Raw genomic sequence first — 17,783 nt, 5'->3', positions numbered from 1 at the left:
TTCTGTAATTGCTTGTACTGAGATTCTTTCCCCTGTATAGTATTTCTTAATTAAGGATAGAGGGATTCCTTAATTATATGTACCTGCGTTATATGTCATTTTTTTTCAGCACTGTGGCATCACACATTTTAACACAATAGTGAATATTGGCTTGTTTGTTTAAAGAATAAACACTTTTTTTAACTTGAAATATTGTGTTTGTACTTTACTAGAATCGATATTGCAAGTAAAATCGTTTTGAGAACAGTTTGGGGAGATTGCAGCGACTCGTCCGTTTCAATATTAGAAAGCACATTGTGTTTTAAAAACCCAGTTTACAGTGCCAACTTTGTAAAGCTCTTTATTGTAAACCGGAAATGTTGCGGCCACTTTCTTCTGTGACATATCTTATACTGGTAATCTTGTTTCTAAAAATAAAAACATAACAAAATACAAAAGACATTTTTTTTTTAAATGCATGATAAACTATTTTACAGTATAATGCACACATAACGTGCCATATACACATGCACAATATACCCTTAATGCCCCAGTACAAATAGGTTTATTATTCGTTTACAGGTTTAAACATTGATTTTACACTAAAGGGTTTCAGTTCACATATGAAATTTATTTTTTGTCATTCCACACTCTTATGGGATCATTTACACCAACCGTCGCTGCACATGACAAGGCTGCAGTATAGAACATTCTTCTACTGACAGAGAACCCTCACATCACACAGTGAAGTCTACTAAAACACCTGTTTGCAAGATAACCTTTGCTATCCCTTCAGAACATTCCACATTCACTTTTGATTTGCGATTCGGATACTTTTACAACATAGCTAGAATATGAAGATACTTTGATCGATAGCGATCGAGAGCGATTGAAAATTAACATTTTACTTATCTTAAGGAAAAACCCATTTTGAGAGAATAGGGAAAAGTTATCTATCTCATATGAGGAGGAGGGGAAAAATCAACGATATTAGGTAAATGTAAAAGCCTCTATTAGGGACTGTGTCCTGTATTGCCCTATATTACGGTAGATAAGCCACTTTTTTTACACTAAATATGCTATATATCCCTTTCCCATCTTTCCCACAATATGCCCCAAATGTTACAACAAATGTTACAACAACAAATAAAGTTTAAATTAGTAGATAGTCTGAAATTAACAGAGTGCAGTTAAAATAAACAAAAAGCCCCTGACGCGGTCGCTTTTTCACTTATAGGCTAAGTGAAATGCTTGTGCAATGCTGCCCCCTGAAGATTCAAGGCCAATTGGCCGCTAGCAGGGGGTGTCAATCATCCCGATCGGATTGGGATGATTGCTGTCCGCCGCCTCAGAGGTGTTGGATAAGTTAAGGAGCAGCATTCTTAAGACCGCTGCTTCTTAACTTATGTTTCCGGCGAGCTTAATGGCTCTCGCAGAAACTGCTGCATTCGCAGCATGTTAAATCGGCCCCCTGGAGTGTAATTTTTTCTTCTGTCTATGTTTACATAGCTTTTCTATACCCAATACTTAAGTATTAAAATGACCATAGGCAAACACAGCTATTTCAAATAGCAAAATAAAGGTAAACGAGCAGTTTATAAACCATTTTATATAATCCAGCAAGTAAAATAGATAATTGCAGACAAATAAAAGTGGAGAACATTTTACAATACACTGTCCCTTTAAATAAACTATATTTAAATAAAAGCATCTTTAAAATGATAAATCCTGTTTTTTTTTTATTGTCAGATCATTAATGTTCATGATGTTTGCTGTCCTTGAAATTATTGTTCTTATTCAAGAATGCCATCAATAAGCGTTTTGATAAAAAATAGGTACATCAATTATTTTTCAATTCAAGCTAAATGCTGAAAAATGACACTTACTGTGCTTTTATACCACATTGTGAGAAATAGATTGAAACACATAAAAGGCTTGAGACAAAGGGTCAACAACTTGTAGCAAAAACGAGTAGCGGAACACATGCATAATATATGTTATTGCCAATTACCTGCGTATCATTATATTATATCATTTTATTCCCTAGTTTTATTTATGAACGTTTCATACTTCATATGAGGGGGCTTTAACAAAGCCTCAACATATTCCTTTAGCTAAAAGTATATGATATGAACCCCCTCATTTGAAACACTGAAGAGCAATTAGATTTGCCCGTTCTCCTATTCAGTTTATTATGATGTCTGTCTGTGCAACACTGAGATCTCAAAATGGCAGCAGCACTATAGATAAAAAATATTTAATACTTTATTAACACCAAAGAAACAGCCCCAACGTTTCAAGTGTTACCCCTTAGTCATGTGGGCATTTTATTTGTTTGTAACACTGAGATCTGACATATTGTTTTAAAGGGCTTTTTAACTCAATATCCTCTTTAGAAGGTGCTCTTACATATACATGGTATAAACAGGTTTTAAAAATTGCATGAACAGTGTTAAAGGGACATTAAAGGGACATAAAACCCAAATATTTCTTTCATGATTTAGCTAGAACATACAATTTTAAACAACTTAACAGTTTACTTCTATTATCAAATTTGCTTAATTTTCTTGGTATCATTTGTTGAAGGAGCAGCAATGCACTAATGGTCTCTAACTGAACACATGGGTGAGCCAATGGCAATTGGTATATATATGCATCCACCAATCAGCAGCTAAAACCTAGGTTCTTTGCTGCTCCTTAGCTTACCTAGATGAGCCTTTCAGCAAAGGGTAACAAGAGAAGGAAGCAAATTAAATAATATAAGTAAATTGGAAAGTTGTTTTAAAATCACATGCTCTTTCTAAATCATGAAAGAAAAAATTTGGATTTCATTTCCCTTTAAACTGTGGGCCATAGCTTGGTTACTACACTGCATTGCTTTTCCTCATGTTCCTGAAGCTCTCAGCAGATCAATTTTCTTATTTTAACCCTTAACAGGTGCCAGTAAGGGAAGCTCAAAATTTTTATACTGGGCGCAGCCATCTTGGAACTTACATATTTTTGACAGAAGTGGTGAACATTCACAGATTGGTGATGTTGTTGGCTTTTGTACAGGTTTAACATTGTTTTATACACAGGTAAAAGTTATATAACATATATAACATACAGGTAAAAGATACAAAACATATATAAAAATGGCACACAAATAATATACAGCGATGCAGATGCTCCGGAAATGTAAAGCTCACAGTCTGTATCATACTAACTCAAAGTGTAAAAAAGTGACAATCCCATTAATCTGTGAATGAGCACTTCTGTCACAAAGTGCAGAATTCCTACACTCTAAGATGACAATGTCCAGTATAAAGATGGGAGCTTCACCAACTGGCACCAGTATAAGGATAAACAGCCGTAGAGAGCTGTAGGCACAGTATCAAAAAAATAAATATCATGGGGAGGATTAACTATACTAATTGTGGCCATGCATGACTAAGGGGTAACACTCTAAAGGTTGTGGCTGTTTTCTTGGGTGTTAATAAAGTATTGAATTTTTTTATTTTTAATGATTCAAATATAGCACATTTTAACACCTTTCCATTGTACTTCTGTTATCAAATTTGCCTCCTTATCTTGGTGTCCTTTTTTTGAAGAGTAAAGATGAGCAGGCTCAAAGGATCTCAAGAACATCCATGTGTCTTTAGCATTCTATTGCAGCAGGGTTTGTATAAACATAACATTAATATAAACATGATGTAAACACTGCTGCGGTAGAAAGATAACATGCTCCTGAGCTCCTTTAAATCTACCTAGTTTTACTCTTCAACAAAGGATAGCAAAAGAACAAACACAACTGAAAATACAAGCAAATTTGAATTTAATGTTACATTTATTTGCCCTTTATAACTGTATTTTTTTTTATCTTGGAACTAATAAGAAGTGGAAAGCTGGTTTATGGTATAGAAGTTCACTGTCTCCTAAGGAAAAACTTCCATAGCTCTATTGGTGGACAGAGACAGTCCTCACCAAAACTCAATTTTTTTTTATTTTTTTTTTATTTTAAGCACAGGGACATGTTTTGTTATTTCCCAAAATTCCTTCTTTTAGATGCAATAATGAAAAATAAGTCTTTAGTGTCCCTTTTTGTGATGCAATTTCACTAAAGGCATTTGTTCATTTCATTTTAGTCCTATCCTTGTCAAACAACAGCTACCCATTATGCTGTAGTTATTCTACTTATAATTGTTGCTTTGGAAACATGTAGTTTAGAGAATTTGCCATTTTTTAAGTACCAACTGCTTAGAAACAAATCTGCTATAAATATGATCTGCAACATTAACACAGTTACCTGTAATGTATATGTACCATCTTTTTAAATTGATTAAAGGGATTTCTGATCCCACTCAGCCCTCCCCCCAGCATTATAAATACAAATTGTTCTAGTCCCCTAACCACTGTTAACCCTAGCTACCCCAATGCATTTTACCTTAAAGGGACATTATACACTAGATTTTTCTTTGCATAAATGTTTTGTAGATGATCCATTTATATAGCCTATACAGCTTTTTTTTTTTAAATGTATAGTTTTGCTTATTTTTAAATAACATTGCGCTGATTTTTAGACTCCTAACCAAGCCCCAAAGTTTTATGAGAATACTGAGGTATATCTACCCCAGCTTGCTCCTGTTTGTGTAAAGAGTCTTTTCATATACAGAGGAAGGGGAAGGGGGTGAGTGTCTGCTTTTTTGCTATAGAACCACTTGCAGTGGGTGTTCCAGTAACCTTTTCAATAGTGCTAAACTTGGATCTTCTTTGTAAGTTTTTAAACGGTTTTATACTGGATTTTTATATCCGTATCTGTGCATATTATTCTTTATAGTAGTGTCTATTACGTGCAGTTAAATGAAAATTGGTGTATACTGTCCCTTTAATTGCACTTAACCCATAATTAACCCCTTAGTCTCTTGATACCAGTGTTCTTTACTATGTCCTCCCCAGTGATTCCCATAAACTGTCTGGGATGGTGAGACTGATTGCCTTTAATTCTCTTTGACTAAAAGCTAAGCTATGGCAAACAAGTGGTGGAGTTACATCACCATGAAGGTGGACCATGATTGGGCAGATCAATGGTATGACTTAGTGTTGCTTGGCTTTTGGTCCTTGGCAAATAGGACTTTTATAAAGTCCTGTGGAAATGTTGGGACGGGGGCTTCATTATCTGTTTTATTTTATTAAACCAGGGGTCAAGTCCTACAAAACAAAGTGTGGGAACTCACCAAGACTTCCACCCCCCCCCCCCCCGCCCTCACAATTAATATTGTTTTATATATATATATATATATATATATATATATATACACACTCACACTGTATTTATATGTATACAATCTATACACTTTGGTTAATGAAAGCAAAGTAAATCCAATGAAGTGTTGAATGGTTGCCTTTAGGTTTAAGAATCCTCTTCTGTCACAGAGTTTTGGCCACTTAAGGTGCAATAGTCCTATTTCTGCTGAGGGCAGCTAAATAACCCCAGAGCAAGCCACACAGAAATGTAAGCACCATGTGTTACACATATTGCGGGGTGATAACACAGCAGGATCGCTGACAGACTTACATTTAGTGTATTGTAGGAAGTGTTACTGCCCATTACTAGAGGCTCTCACTATCTCTCTAACCAGACTGTGCTCCAGCTCCTTCCACCAACAGCAGCAGTGTTTACTGAAGTGCTTCTGTTCTCTGTCCAGAGAGAACTTAGTTTCTCCTGCAAAATTAGTGCAGGAACTCCGTTCCCATGCGTTCCCGCTCGACTTGACCCCTGTATTAAACCCATTCACTAAAGCTTGCATAGTTCTCCATATCTTAGTAAATAGGTTCCACAAAATAGCAAGATAAATGGAGAGCTGGGATAGAGTCCTTACTGAATCTATAACCATATGTGCCTCCAAGCCCTGTGAAAAAAAATCAAGGGCCACAGTCTCACACAACAAAAAATATTTTGTCCTTTTACATGATGCAGTGAAGAATATTTATGTTCTGAGGATCTGAAAGGAAGCATTCAACTAAAAACATGCAACTTAGACAGAAGCTCTATCAGAGGTGCGTAACAACAGTTAAAGCATAAACATTGTGCAGGATCTGAGACTTTATGGGCTGAAGAGGAAATGAAAATGTCCGAAGAGGGACTTTACAGGAAGTTGACTGCTCATGTTTATGTCTAGTGGCTGTGACAGGGTATTGTGCAGAAACAGATTTAAAGGGACATAATACTCATGTGCTAAATCACTTGAAACTGATGCAGTATAACTGTAAAAAGCTGACAGGAAAATATTACCTGAGCATCTCTATGTAAAAAAAGGAAGATATTTTACCTCACATTCTCCTCAGCTCGGCAGAGTAAGTTCTATGTAAAAAGTTATACTCAGCTGCTCTCAGCTGCAGGTAAAAAAAAAGAAAAAAAATAAGAAATGAACAGCAACCAATCAGCATCAGCAGTGCTGAGGTCATGAACTCTTTTACTGTGATCTCATGAGATTTGACTTATCTCTCATGAGATTTCATTGTAAACTTCCTTACACTGAATAGGGAAATAAGATGAGTGTGCACAAAAGCTCGCTCCTTCCGCTGTCCCCGGACAGACATACTGATTTGTTGCTTAGAAGTCCTTTACAATGAGATGTGGCTACTGAGGAACTTTTGAGGTAAAATATCTTTCTTTTTTACATAGAGATGGTCAGGTGATATTTTCTAGTCAGCTTTTTACAGCTATGCTGCATCACTTTCAAGTGTTTAAACATTTGGGTATTATGGCCCTTTAATCATCCTTCCAGTCTGCAACAAGTATGTTCTTGTTTCTAAGTTAGGCTTAAAGGGATATGAAAGCCCAACATTTTCTTTTGTGATTCAGACAGGGCATACCATTTCAAAAAAGTTTCCAATTTACTTCTATTATAACATTTGCTTCTTTCCCATGATATTCTGTGTTAAAGAGATACCTAGGTAGGCATCTGGAGCACTACATGATAGGAAATAATGCAGTCATTTAGTGCTCTTGCTAATGGATAAAATTCTTGCAAAACTGCAGCCATATAGTGCTCCAGAAATGGGCCTACGTTCCTGCTATTCAACAAAAGATACCAAGAGAACAAATGAAAATTTATAATAGAAGTAAATTAGAAAGTTGTTCAAAATTGTATGTATACAAAGAGAGAAGCGCTCTACCAGGAACGAACAACAGCTCAGTGGCTTGTTCTATGGCGATTTACCACCTGGAAGCAGCCTCTTTTAGACCAGTGTGCTTTTTACAGAAGAAAACTTTCCTGAAGTATATCAGTCTGATCCCGCCAAGTAAGGTCAGTCCAGCCCCGAAATACCAGGCAATTCTCCTCTGAACAAGGAACATGACAACCCCAGACGATCGTTTCGGCCTCCTATGGGCCTCGTCAGTGAGGTGCAGCCACATTCCTCTAAGCACACTGAGCAAGGAGTCCACGTCTGGTTTCCCCCATCACCCATAGGGAGACTTCCCCAGGGTCATAATAATTTGCATACAAAGAGAGAAGCGCTCTACCAGGAACGAACAACAGCTCAGTGGCTTGTTCTATGGCGATTTACCACCTGGAAGCAGCCTCTTTTAGACCAGTGTGCTTTTTACAGAAGAAAACTTTCCTGAAGTATATCAGTCTGATCCCGCCAAGTAAGGTCAGTCCAGCCCCGAAATACCAGGCAATTCTCCTCTGAACAAGGAACATGACAACCCCAGACGATCGTTTCGGCCTCCTATGGGCCTCGTCAGTGAGGTGCAGCCACATTCCTCTAAGCACACTGAGCAAGGAGTCCACGTCTGGTTTCCCCCATCACCCATAGGGAGACTTCCCCAGGGTCATAATAATTTGCATACAAAGAGAGAAGCGCTCTACCAGGAACGAACAACAGCTCAGTGGCTTGTTCTATGGCGATTTACCACCTGGAAGCAGCCTCTTTTAGACCAGTGTGCTTTTTACAGAAGAAAACTTTCCTGAAGTATATCAGTCTGATCCCGCCAAGTAAGGTCAGTCCAGCCCCGAAATACCAGGCAATTCTCCTCTGAACAAGGAACATGACAACCCCAGACGATCGTTTCGGCCTCCTATGGGCCTCGTCAGTGAGGTGCAGCCACATTCCTCTAAGCACACTGAGCAAGGAGTCCACGTCTGGTTTCCCCCATCACCCATAGGGAGACTTCCCCAGGGTCATAATAATTTGCATACAAAGAGAGAAGCGCTCTACCAGGAACGAACAACAGCTCAGTGGCTTGTTCTATGGCGATTTACCACCTGGAAGCAGCCTCTTTTAGACCAGTGTGCTTTTTACAGAAGAAAACTTTCCTGAAGTATATCAGTCTGATCCCGCCAAGTAAGGTCAGTCCAGCCCCGAAATACCAGGCAATTCTCCTCTGAACAAGGAACATGACAACCCCAGACGATCGTTTCGGCCTCCTATGGGCCTCGTCAGTGAGGTGCAGCCACATTCCTCTAAGCACACTGAGCAAGGAGTCCACGTCTGGTTTCCCCCATCACCCATAGGGAGACTTCCCCAGGGTCATAATAATTTGCATACAAAGAGAGAAGCGCTCTACCAGGAACGAACAACAGCTCAGTGGCTTGTTCTATGGCGATTTACCACCTGGAAGCAGCCTCTTTTAGACCAGTGTGCTTTTTACAGAAGAAAACTTTCCTGAAGTATATCAGTCTGATCCCGCCAAGTAAGGTCAGTCCAGCCCCGAAATACCAGGCAATTCTCCTCTGAACAAGGAACATGACAACCCCAGACGATCGTTTCGGCCTCCTATGGGCCTCGTCAGTGAGGTGCAGCCACATTCCTCTAAGCACACTGAGCAAGGAGTCCACGTCTGGTTTCCCCCATCACCCATAGGGAGACTTCCCCAGGGTCATAATAATTTGCATACAAAGAGAGAAGCGCTCTACCAGGAACGAACAACAGCTCAGTGGCTTGTTCTATGGCGATTTACCACCTGGAAGCAGCCTCTTTTAGACCAGTGTGCTTTTTACAGAAGAAAACTTTCCTGAAGTATATCAGTCTGATCCCGCCAAGTAAGGTCAGTCCAGCCCCGAAATACCAGGCAATTCTCCTCTGAACAAGGAACATGACAACCCCAGACGATCGTTTCGGCCTCCTATGGGCCTCGTCAGTGAGGTGCAGCCACATTCCTCTAAGCACACTGAGCAAGGAGTCCACGTCTGGTTTCCCCCATCACCCATAGGGAGACTTCCCCAGGGTCATAATAATTTGCATACAAAGAGAGAAGCGCTCTACCAGGAACGAACAACAGCTCAGTGGCTTGTTCTATGGCGATTTACCACCTGGAAGCAGCCTCTTTTAGACCAGTGTGCTTTTTACAGAAGAAAACTTTCCTGAAGTATATCAGTCTGATCCCGCCAAGTAAGGTCAGTCCAGCCCCGAAATACCAGGCAATTCTCCTCTGAACAAGGAACATGACAACCCCAGACGATCGTTTCGGCCTCCTATGGGCCTCGTCAGTGAGGTGCAGCCACATTCCTCTAAGCACACTGAGCAAGGAGTCCACGTCTGGTTTCCCCCATCACCCATAGGGAGACTTCCCCAGGGTCATAATAATTTGCATACAAAGAGAGAAGCGCTCTACCAGGAACGAACAACAGCTCAGTGGCTTGTTCTATGGCGATTTACCACCTGGAAGCAGCCTCTTTTAGACCAGTGTGCTTTTTACAGAAGAAAACTTTCCTGAAGTATATCAGTCTGATCCCGCCAAGTAAGGTCAGTCCAGCCCCGAAATACCAGGCAATTCTCCTCTGAACAAGGAACATGACAACCCCAGACGATCGTTTCGGCCTCCTATGGGCCTCGTCAGTGAGGTGCAGCCACATTCCTCTAAGCACACTGAGCAAGGAGTCCACGTCTGGTTTCCCCCATCACCCATAGGGAGACTTCCCCAGGGTCATAATAATTTGCATACAAAGAGAGAAGCGCTCTACCAGGAACGAACAACAGCTCAGTGGCTTGTTCTATGGCGATTTACCACCTGGAAGCAGCCTCTTTTAGACCAGTGTGCTTTTTACAGAAGAAAACTTTCCTGAAGTATATCAGTCTGATCCCGCCAAGTAAGGTCAGTCCAGCCCCGAAATACCAGGCAATTCTCCTCTGAACAAGGAACATGACAACCCCAGACGATCGTTTCGGCCTCCTATGGGCCTCGTCAGTGAGGTGCAGCCACATTCCTCTAAGCACACTGAGCAAGGAGTCCACGTCTGGTTTCCCCCATCACCCATAGGGAGACTTCCCCAGGGTCATAATAATTTGCATACAAAGAGAGAAGCGCTCTACCAGGAACGAACAACAGCTCAGTGGCTTGTTCTATGGCGATTTACCACCTGGAAGCAGCCTCTTTTAGACCAGTGTGCTTTTTACAGAAGAAAACTTTCCTGAAGTATATCAGTCTGATCCCGCCAAGTAAGGTCAGTCCAGCCCCGAAATACCAGGCAATTCTCCTCTGAACAAGGAACATGACAACCCCAGACGATCGTTTCGGCCTCCTATGGGCCTCGTCAGTGAGGTGCAGCCACATTCCTCTAAGCACACTGAGCAAGGAGTCCACGTCTGGTTTCCCCCATCACCCATAGGGAGACTTCCCCAGGGTCATAATAATTTGCATACAAAGAGAGAAGCGCTCTACCAGGAACGAACAACAGCTCAGTGGCTTGTTCTATGGCGATTTACCACCTGGAAGCAGCCTCTTTTAGACAGTGTGCTTTTTACAGAAGAAAACTTTCCTGAAGTATATCAGTCTGATCCCGCCAAGTAAGGTCAGTCCAGCCCCGAAATACCAGGCAATTCTCCTCTGAACAAGGAACATGACAACCCCAGACGATTGTTTCGGCCTCCTATGGGCCTCGTCAGTGAGGTGCAGCCACATTCCTCTAAGCACACTGAGCAAGGAGTCCACGTCTGGTTTCCCCCATCACCCATAGGGAGACTTCCCCAGGGTCATAATAATTTGCATACAAAGAGAGAAGCGCTCTACCAGGAACGAACAACAGCTCAGTGGCTTGTTCTATGGCGATTTACCACCTGGAAGCAGCCTCTTTTAGACCAGTGTGCTTTTTACAGAAGAAAACTTTCCTGAAGTATATCAGTCTGATCCCGCCAAGTAAGGTCAGTCCAGCCCCGAAATACCAGGCAATTCTCCTCTGAACAAGGAACATGACAACCCCAGACGATCGTTTCGGCCTCCTATGGGCCTCGTCAGTGAGGTGCAGCCACATTCCTCTAAGCACACTGAGCAAGGAGTCCACGTCTGGTTTCCCCCATCACCCATAGGGAGACTTCCCCAGGGTCATAATAATTTGCATACAAAGAGAGAAGCGCTCTACCAGGAACGAACAACAGCTCAGTGGCTTGTTCTATGGCGATTTACCACCTGGAAGCAGCCTCTTTTAGACCAGTGTGCTTTTTACAGAAGAAAACTTTCCTGAAGTATATCAGTCTGATCCCGCCAAGTAAGGTCAGTCCAGCCCCGAAATACCAGGCAATTCTCCTCTGAACAAGGAACATGACAACCCCAGACGATCGTTTCGGCCTCCTATGGGCCTCGTCAGTGAGGTGCAGCCACATTCCTCTAAGCACACTGAGCAAGGAGTCCACGTCTGGTTTCCCCCATCACCCATAGGGAGACTTCCCCAGGGTCATAATAATTTGCATACAAAGAGAGAAGCGCTCTACCAGGAACGAACAACAGCTCAGTGGCTTGTTCTATGGCGATTTACCACCTGGAAGCAGCCTCTTTTAGACCAGTGTGCTTTTTACAGAAGAAAACTTTCCTGAAGTATATCAGTCTGATCCCGCCAAGTAAGGTCAGTCCAGCCCCGAAATACCAGGCAATTCTCCTCTGAACAAGGAACATGACAACCCCAGACGATCGTTTCGGCCTCCTATGGGCCTCGTCAGTGAGGTGCAGCCACATTCCTCTAAGCACACTGAGCAAGGAGTCCACGTCTGGTTTCCCCCATCACCCATAGGGAGACTTCCCCAGGGTCATAATAATTTGCATACAAAGAGAGAAGCGCTCTACCAGGAACGAACAACAGCTCAGTGGCTTGTTCTATGGCGATTTACCACCTGGAAGCAGCCTCTTTTAGACCAGTGTGCTTTTTACAGAAGAAAACTTTCCTGAAGTATATCAGTCTGATCCCGCCAAGTAAGGTCAGTCCAGCCCCGAAATACCAGGCAATTCTCCTCTGAACAAGGAACATGACAACCCCAGACGATCGTTTCGGCCTCCTATGGGCCTCGTCAGTGAGGTGCAGCCACATTCCTCTAAGCACACTGGGCAAGGAGTCCACGTCTGGTTTCCCCCATCACCCATAGGGAGACTTCCCCAGGGTCATAATAATTTGCATACAAAGAGAGAAGCGCTCTACCAGGAACGAACAACAGCTCAGTGGCTTGTTCTATGGCGATTTACCACCCGGAAGCAGCCTCTTTTAGACCAGTGTGCTTTTCACAGAAGAAAACTTTCCTGAAGTATATCAGTCTGATCCCGCCAAGTAAGGTCAGTCCAGCCCCGAAATACCAGGCAATTCTCCTCTGAACAAGGAACATGACAACCCCAGACGATCGTTTCGGCCTCCTATGGGCCTCGTCAGTGAGGTGCAGCCACATTCCTCTAAGCACACTGAGCAAGGAGTCCACGTCTGGTTTCCCCCATGACCCTGGGGAAGTCTCCCTATGGGTGATGGGGGAAACCAGACGTGGACTCCTTGCCCAGTGTGCTTAGAGGAATGTGGCTGCACCTCACTGACGAGGCCCATAGAAGGCCGAAACGATCGTCTGGGGTTGTCATGTTCCTTGTTCAGAGGAGAATTGCCTGGTATTTCGGGGCTGGACTGACCTTACTTGGCGGGATCAGACTGATATACTTCAGGAAAGTTTTCTTCTGTGAAAAGCACACTGGTCTAAAAGAGGCTGCTTCCGGGTGGTAAATCGCCATAGAACAAGCCACTGAGCTGTTGTTCGTTCCTGGTAGAGCGCTTCTCTCTTTGTATGCAAATTATTATGACCCTGGGGAAGTCTCCCTATGGGTGATGGGGGAAACCAGACGTGGACTCCTTGCCCAGTGTGCTTAGAGGAATGTGGCTGCACCTCACTGACGAGGCCCATAGAAGGCCGAAACGATCGTCTGGGGTTGTCATGTTCCTTGTTCAGAGGAGAATTGCCTGGTATTTCGGGGCTGGACTGACCTTACTTGGCGGGATCAGACTGATATACTTCAGGAAAGTTTTCTTCTGTGAAAAGCACACTGGTCTAAAAGAGGCTGCTTCCGGGTGGTAAATCGCCATAGAACAAGCCACTGAGCTGTTGTTCGTTCCTGGTAGAGCGCTTCTCTCTTTGTATGCAAATTATTATGACCCTGGGGAAGTCTCCCTATGGGTGATGGGGGAAACCAGACGTGGACTCCTTGCCCAGTGTGCTTAGAGGAATGTGGCTGCACCTCACTGACGAGGCCCATAGAAGGCCGAAACGATTGTCTGGGGTTGTCATGTTCCTTGTTCAGAGGAGAATTGCCTGGTATTTCGGGGCTGGACTGACCTTACTTGGCGGGATCAGACTGATATACTTCAGGAAAGTTTTCTTCTGTGAAAAGCACACTGGTCTAAAAGAGGCTGCTTCCGGGTGGTAAATCGCCATAGAACAAGCCACTGAGCTGTTGTTCGTTCCTGGTAGAGCGCTTCTCTCTTTGTATGCAAATTATTATGACCCTGGGGAAGTCTCCCTATGGGTGATGGGGGAAACCAGACGTGGACTCCTTGCCCAGTGTGCTTAGAGGAATGTGGCTGCACCTCACTGACGAGGCCCATAGAAGGCCGAAACGATCGTCTGGGGTTGTCATGTTCCTTGTTCAGAGGAGAATTGCCTGGTATTTCGGGGCTGGACTGACCTTACTTGGCGGGATCAGACTGATATACTTCAGGAAAGTTTTCTTCTGTGAAAAGCACACTGGTCTAAAAGAGGCTGCTTCCGGGTGGTAAATCGCCATAGAACAAGCCACTGAGCTGTTGTTCGTTCCTGGTAGAGCGCTTCTCTCTTTGTATGCAAATTATTATGACCCTGGGGAAGTCTCCCTATGGGTGATGGGGGAAACCAGACGTGGACTCCTTGCCCAGTGTGCTTAGAGGAATGTGGCTGCACCTCACTGACGAGGCCCATAGAAGGCCGAAACGATCGTCTGGGGTTGTCATGTTCCTTGTTCAGAGGAGAATTGCCTGGTATTTCGGGGCTGGACTGACCTTACTTGGCGGGATCAGACTGATATACTTCAGGAAAGTTTTCTTCTGTGAAAAGCACACTGGTCTAAAAGAGGCTGCTTCCGGGTGGTAAATCGCCATAGAACAAGCCACTGAGCTGTTGTTCGTTCCTGGTAGAGCGCTTCTCTCTTTGTATGCAAAATTGTATGTAACCTGCCGTATTCAACTCTAGAAATCTTTTTTTTTTGCTTTGTTTTGTTTTGTATTGTATTGTTTTGTTTTGTTTTGTATTGTTTTGTTTTGTTTTCTATTGTTTTGTTTTGTTCTCTTTCACTTTTGTTTCTTTTATGTTAGGCTTGCAGGTGTTGACATGCAATTTGTTAAGCCCTAACTGAACAGTTGTAAATTAGAGTAAGAGCGAGAGTTTGTGGGGCTCAATTCGTGAGAATACTGATGTTAAAGGATTACTTTCTGTTATAATTTTTAAGCTAAACAACTAACATATTAAAGTTAATAAACATTAATTAAAACCTACTGACCTATATTTTCTCCAAAACGAAGTTTCATAACGATCTAAAAGTTATATCTTTTATTCGCCGATGATGTCACGTTATCCTGCCCACTATTTTCAGCACTGTGTGTTCAAAATACTTAAACCAATAACTTTGCGTTTAAAGCGCCATTTTGAAACCTAGGTATTGTAAACGGATTGGTACAGAGCAAAGGATACCCACGGAGTGGGTTTGGAAAACAATTAAATTTGCAGACAAGATTTCTGATATACGATAGAGATATGTTAATGAAATGCTATTGATAAAAAGCGTATTTGGGGTAGTTAGTTAGTAACAGGCATAGAAAATATTTACTTACAGTGGCCCTTTAAGGATCGGCCTGTATGGCGTGTTAATTAGACCCCCTAGTACGTATTTTTATTTAGATATGTGTTAATTGATTACTAATAGTCAGCAACATCTAGTTTCTGGGCCTTTTAATGTATAATTTTTTTTTTCTCTTTCTTTTTTTGGGGAACCTCCCAGAAGCTTCAAATCTAGGTTAAAAGACACCTAGAGCCCTTATGAAGGATATAATATGATTTGAAAAGTTTAGTTGTGGCCATAGGAATCTAGACTTGGACTATGTTTTGGTTTATGATTTGTGATATTTGAATTAATTTTACTGTAAAATTGACCTCTGAAAACAATAAAAAATAAATTGTATGTTCTATCTGAATCATGAAAGAAAAAAATTGTGGTTTCATATCCCTTTAATAATTTGGCCCTTTTAAATGTAGTCTATAGACGTTCTTTCCTTCATTGCTTATAACCAGCAAACCATTATGTCTATTTGCATTTAATTAGAAGAGACTTGCAAAGTGATTTGTGTTTTCATAGGTTCTTAATATTCAAAATCATTCAGTTACATCAGAAAACCTGATTTGTTGCATTGTCTTTCTAATTTATTTATCTTTTACTTCAAAAGGTGAAAACACGTACGATACTCTGTATAGGGATATTAAAGTACAAAAGGGGGGATTTTTTTTTTTTTTACAAGATTTTTGTATTTAATTCAACATCCAAGTGATTTAAAGGTCGTTAAACTAAAAATGTATTTCCTCATCAAATATGTAAAGGGACATTTAACTCCTGAGTACAACTACAGTAGAATGGTTATAACTCTGCTATTGTTTTCCCTCCTGTATCTGCAACTTTCTTCAAAGTCATTCTCTTATTTTTACCCCTTACAAAGTATTATTTAGTGAAGCGCTGCATCTTCACACTGGGCGCCACCATCTTGGAGCTTACATTTGTTATGAAACTTTTAGACTGTACAAGAAAACTGCAAAAATTAACTCTTACACTTTCTATTATGTGAGGTAAACTGAAGCAAAATGTACAGCTGTCAAAAAGCTCTCAGATCTGTGCACTGCTCCTATCACAGAATGCAGCAATACACGAGCTGCAAGATGGCGGCGCCCAGTATGAAATGCAGAGCTTTACCAACTGGCTTCTGCAATGAGGCAAAATAAGAGAGCGGCTTTAAAGAGAGCTGCAGGTACATGAGGGAAAACAATAGTATGGTGATTGCTAACCATTCTACTGCATATTTCACAGCTAAGTTTGTATTTATTTTAACTAGGTAGACTAGTTAGTAAATAGTTATTAACTATTTACTAACTACCTAGCTAAAATAAATTCAAAGTTACCTGTAGAATAAAACCTAACCTGCCTTACAATAAAACCTAACATTACAATCAAATAAAATAAATTAAATTAATATACAATTATCTAAATTACAAAAAAAAATAAACACTAAATTACACAAAATAAAAAATGAAATTATCAAAAATAAAAGCGAATTACTCCTAATCTAATAGCCTTATCAAAATAAAAAAGCCCTCCCAAAATTAAAAAACCCTAGCCTACACTAAACTACCAATGGCCCTTAAAAGGGCCTTTTGCGGGACATTACCCCAAAGAAATCAGCTCTTTTACCTGTAAAAATAAATACAAACAACCCCCAACAGTAAAACCTACCACCCACACAACCAAACCCCCCAAATAAAATTATATCTAAATAAACCTAAGCTAACCATTGCCCTAAAAAAGGGCATTTGGATGGGCATTTCCCTTAAAAGGGCATTTAGCTCTTTTACATTGTCCAAACCCTAAGCTAAAAATAAAACCCACCCAATAAACCCTTAAAAAAACCTAACACTAATCCCTGACGATCCACTTACAGTTTTCGAAGACCAGACATCCATCTTCATCCAGGCGGCAGCAGTCTTCATCTAAGCGGGCAGAAGTCCTCATCGAAGCCGGCAGAAGTCTTCATCCAAGCGGGCAGAAGTCTTCAACCAAGCGGGCAGAAGTCTTCAACCAAGCGGGCAGAAGTCTTCATCCAGACGGCATCTTCTATCTTCATCCATCAGGCATGGAGCGGGTCCATCTTCAAGACATCCGGCTCGGAGCATCCTCTTCTTCCGATGGGTGCTGAAGAATGAAGTTTCCCTTTATGTGACATCATCCAAGATGGCATCCCTTACATTCCGATTGGCTGATAGAATTCTATCAGCCAATAGGAATTAAAGGGGAAAAAATCCTATTGGCTGTTGCAATCAGCCAATAGGATTGAACTTTCATCCTATTGGCTGTTCCAATCAGTCAATAGGATTGAGCTCGCATTCTATTGGCTATTCCAATCAGCCAATAGAATGTGAGCTCAATCCTATTGGCTGATTGCAACAGCCAATAGGATTTTTCCCCCTTTAATTCCTATTGGCTGATAGAATTCTATCAGCCAATCGGAATGTAAGGGACGCCATCTTGGATGACGTCACTTAAAGGGAAACTTCATTCTTCAGCGACTATCGGAAGAAGAGGATGCTCCGCGCCGGATGTCTTGAAGATGGACCCGCTCTGCGCCCGATGGATGAAGATAGAAGATGCCGTCTGGATGAAGACTTCTGCCCGCTTGGTTGAAGACTTCTGCCGGCTTCGATGAGGACTTCTGCCCACTTGGATGAAGACTTCTGCCACCTGGATGAGGATGGATGTCCGGTCTTCGAAAACTGTAAGTGGATCGTTGGGG

General features: G+C 41.7%; 1 protein-coding gene across 2 annotated transcripts in view; it reads left to right on the top strand.

Moving 5' to 3' along the window:
• Positions 1-17,783, top strand: part of LOC128660597 (collagen alpha-1(XV) chain) — a 674,535-nt gene that overhangs the window by 355,570 nt on the left and 301,182 nt on the right. The gene's annotated exons all lie outside the window — the stretch shown is intronic.

This window comes from Bombina bombina, chromosome 5 (genome assembly GCF_027579735.1).
Source record: "Bombina bombina isolate aBomBom1 chromosome 5, aBomBom1.pri, whole genome shotgun sequence".
Classification (NCBI taxonomy): domain Eukaryota; kingdom Metazoa; phylum Chordata; class Amphibia; order Anura; family Bombinatoridae; genus Bombina; species Bombina bombina.
This window is presented reverse-complemented; position numbering and strand designations above follow the sequence as displayed.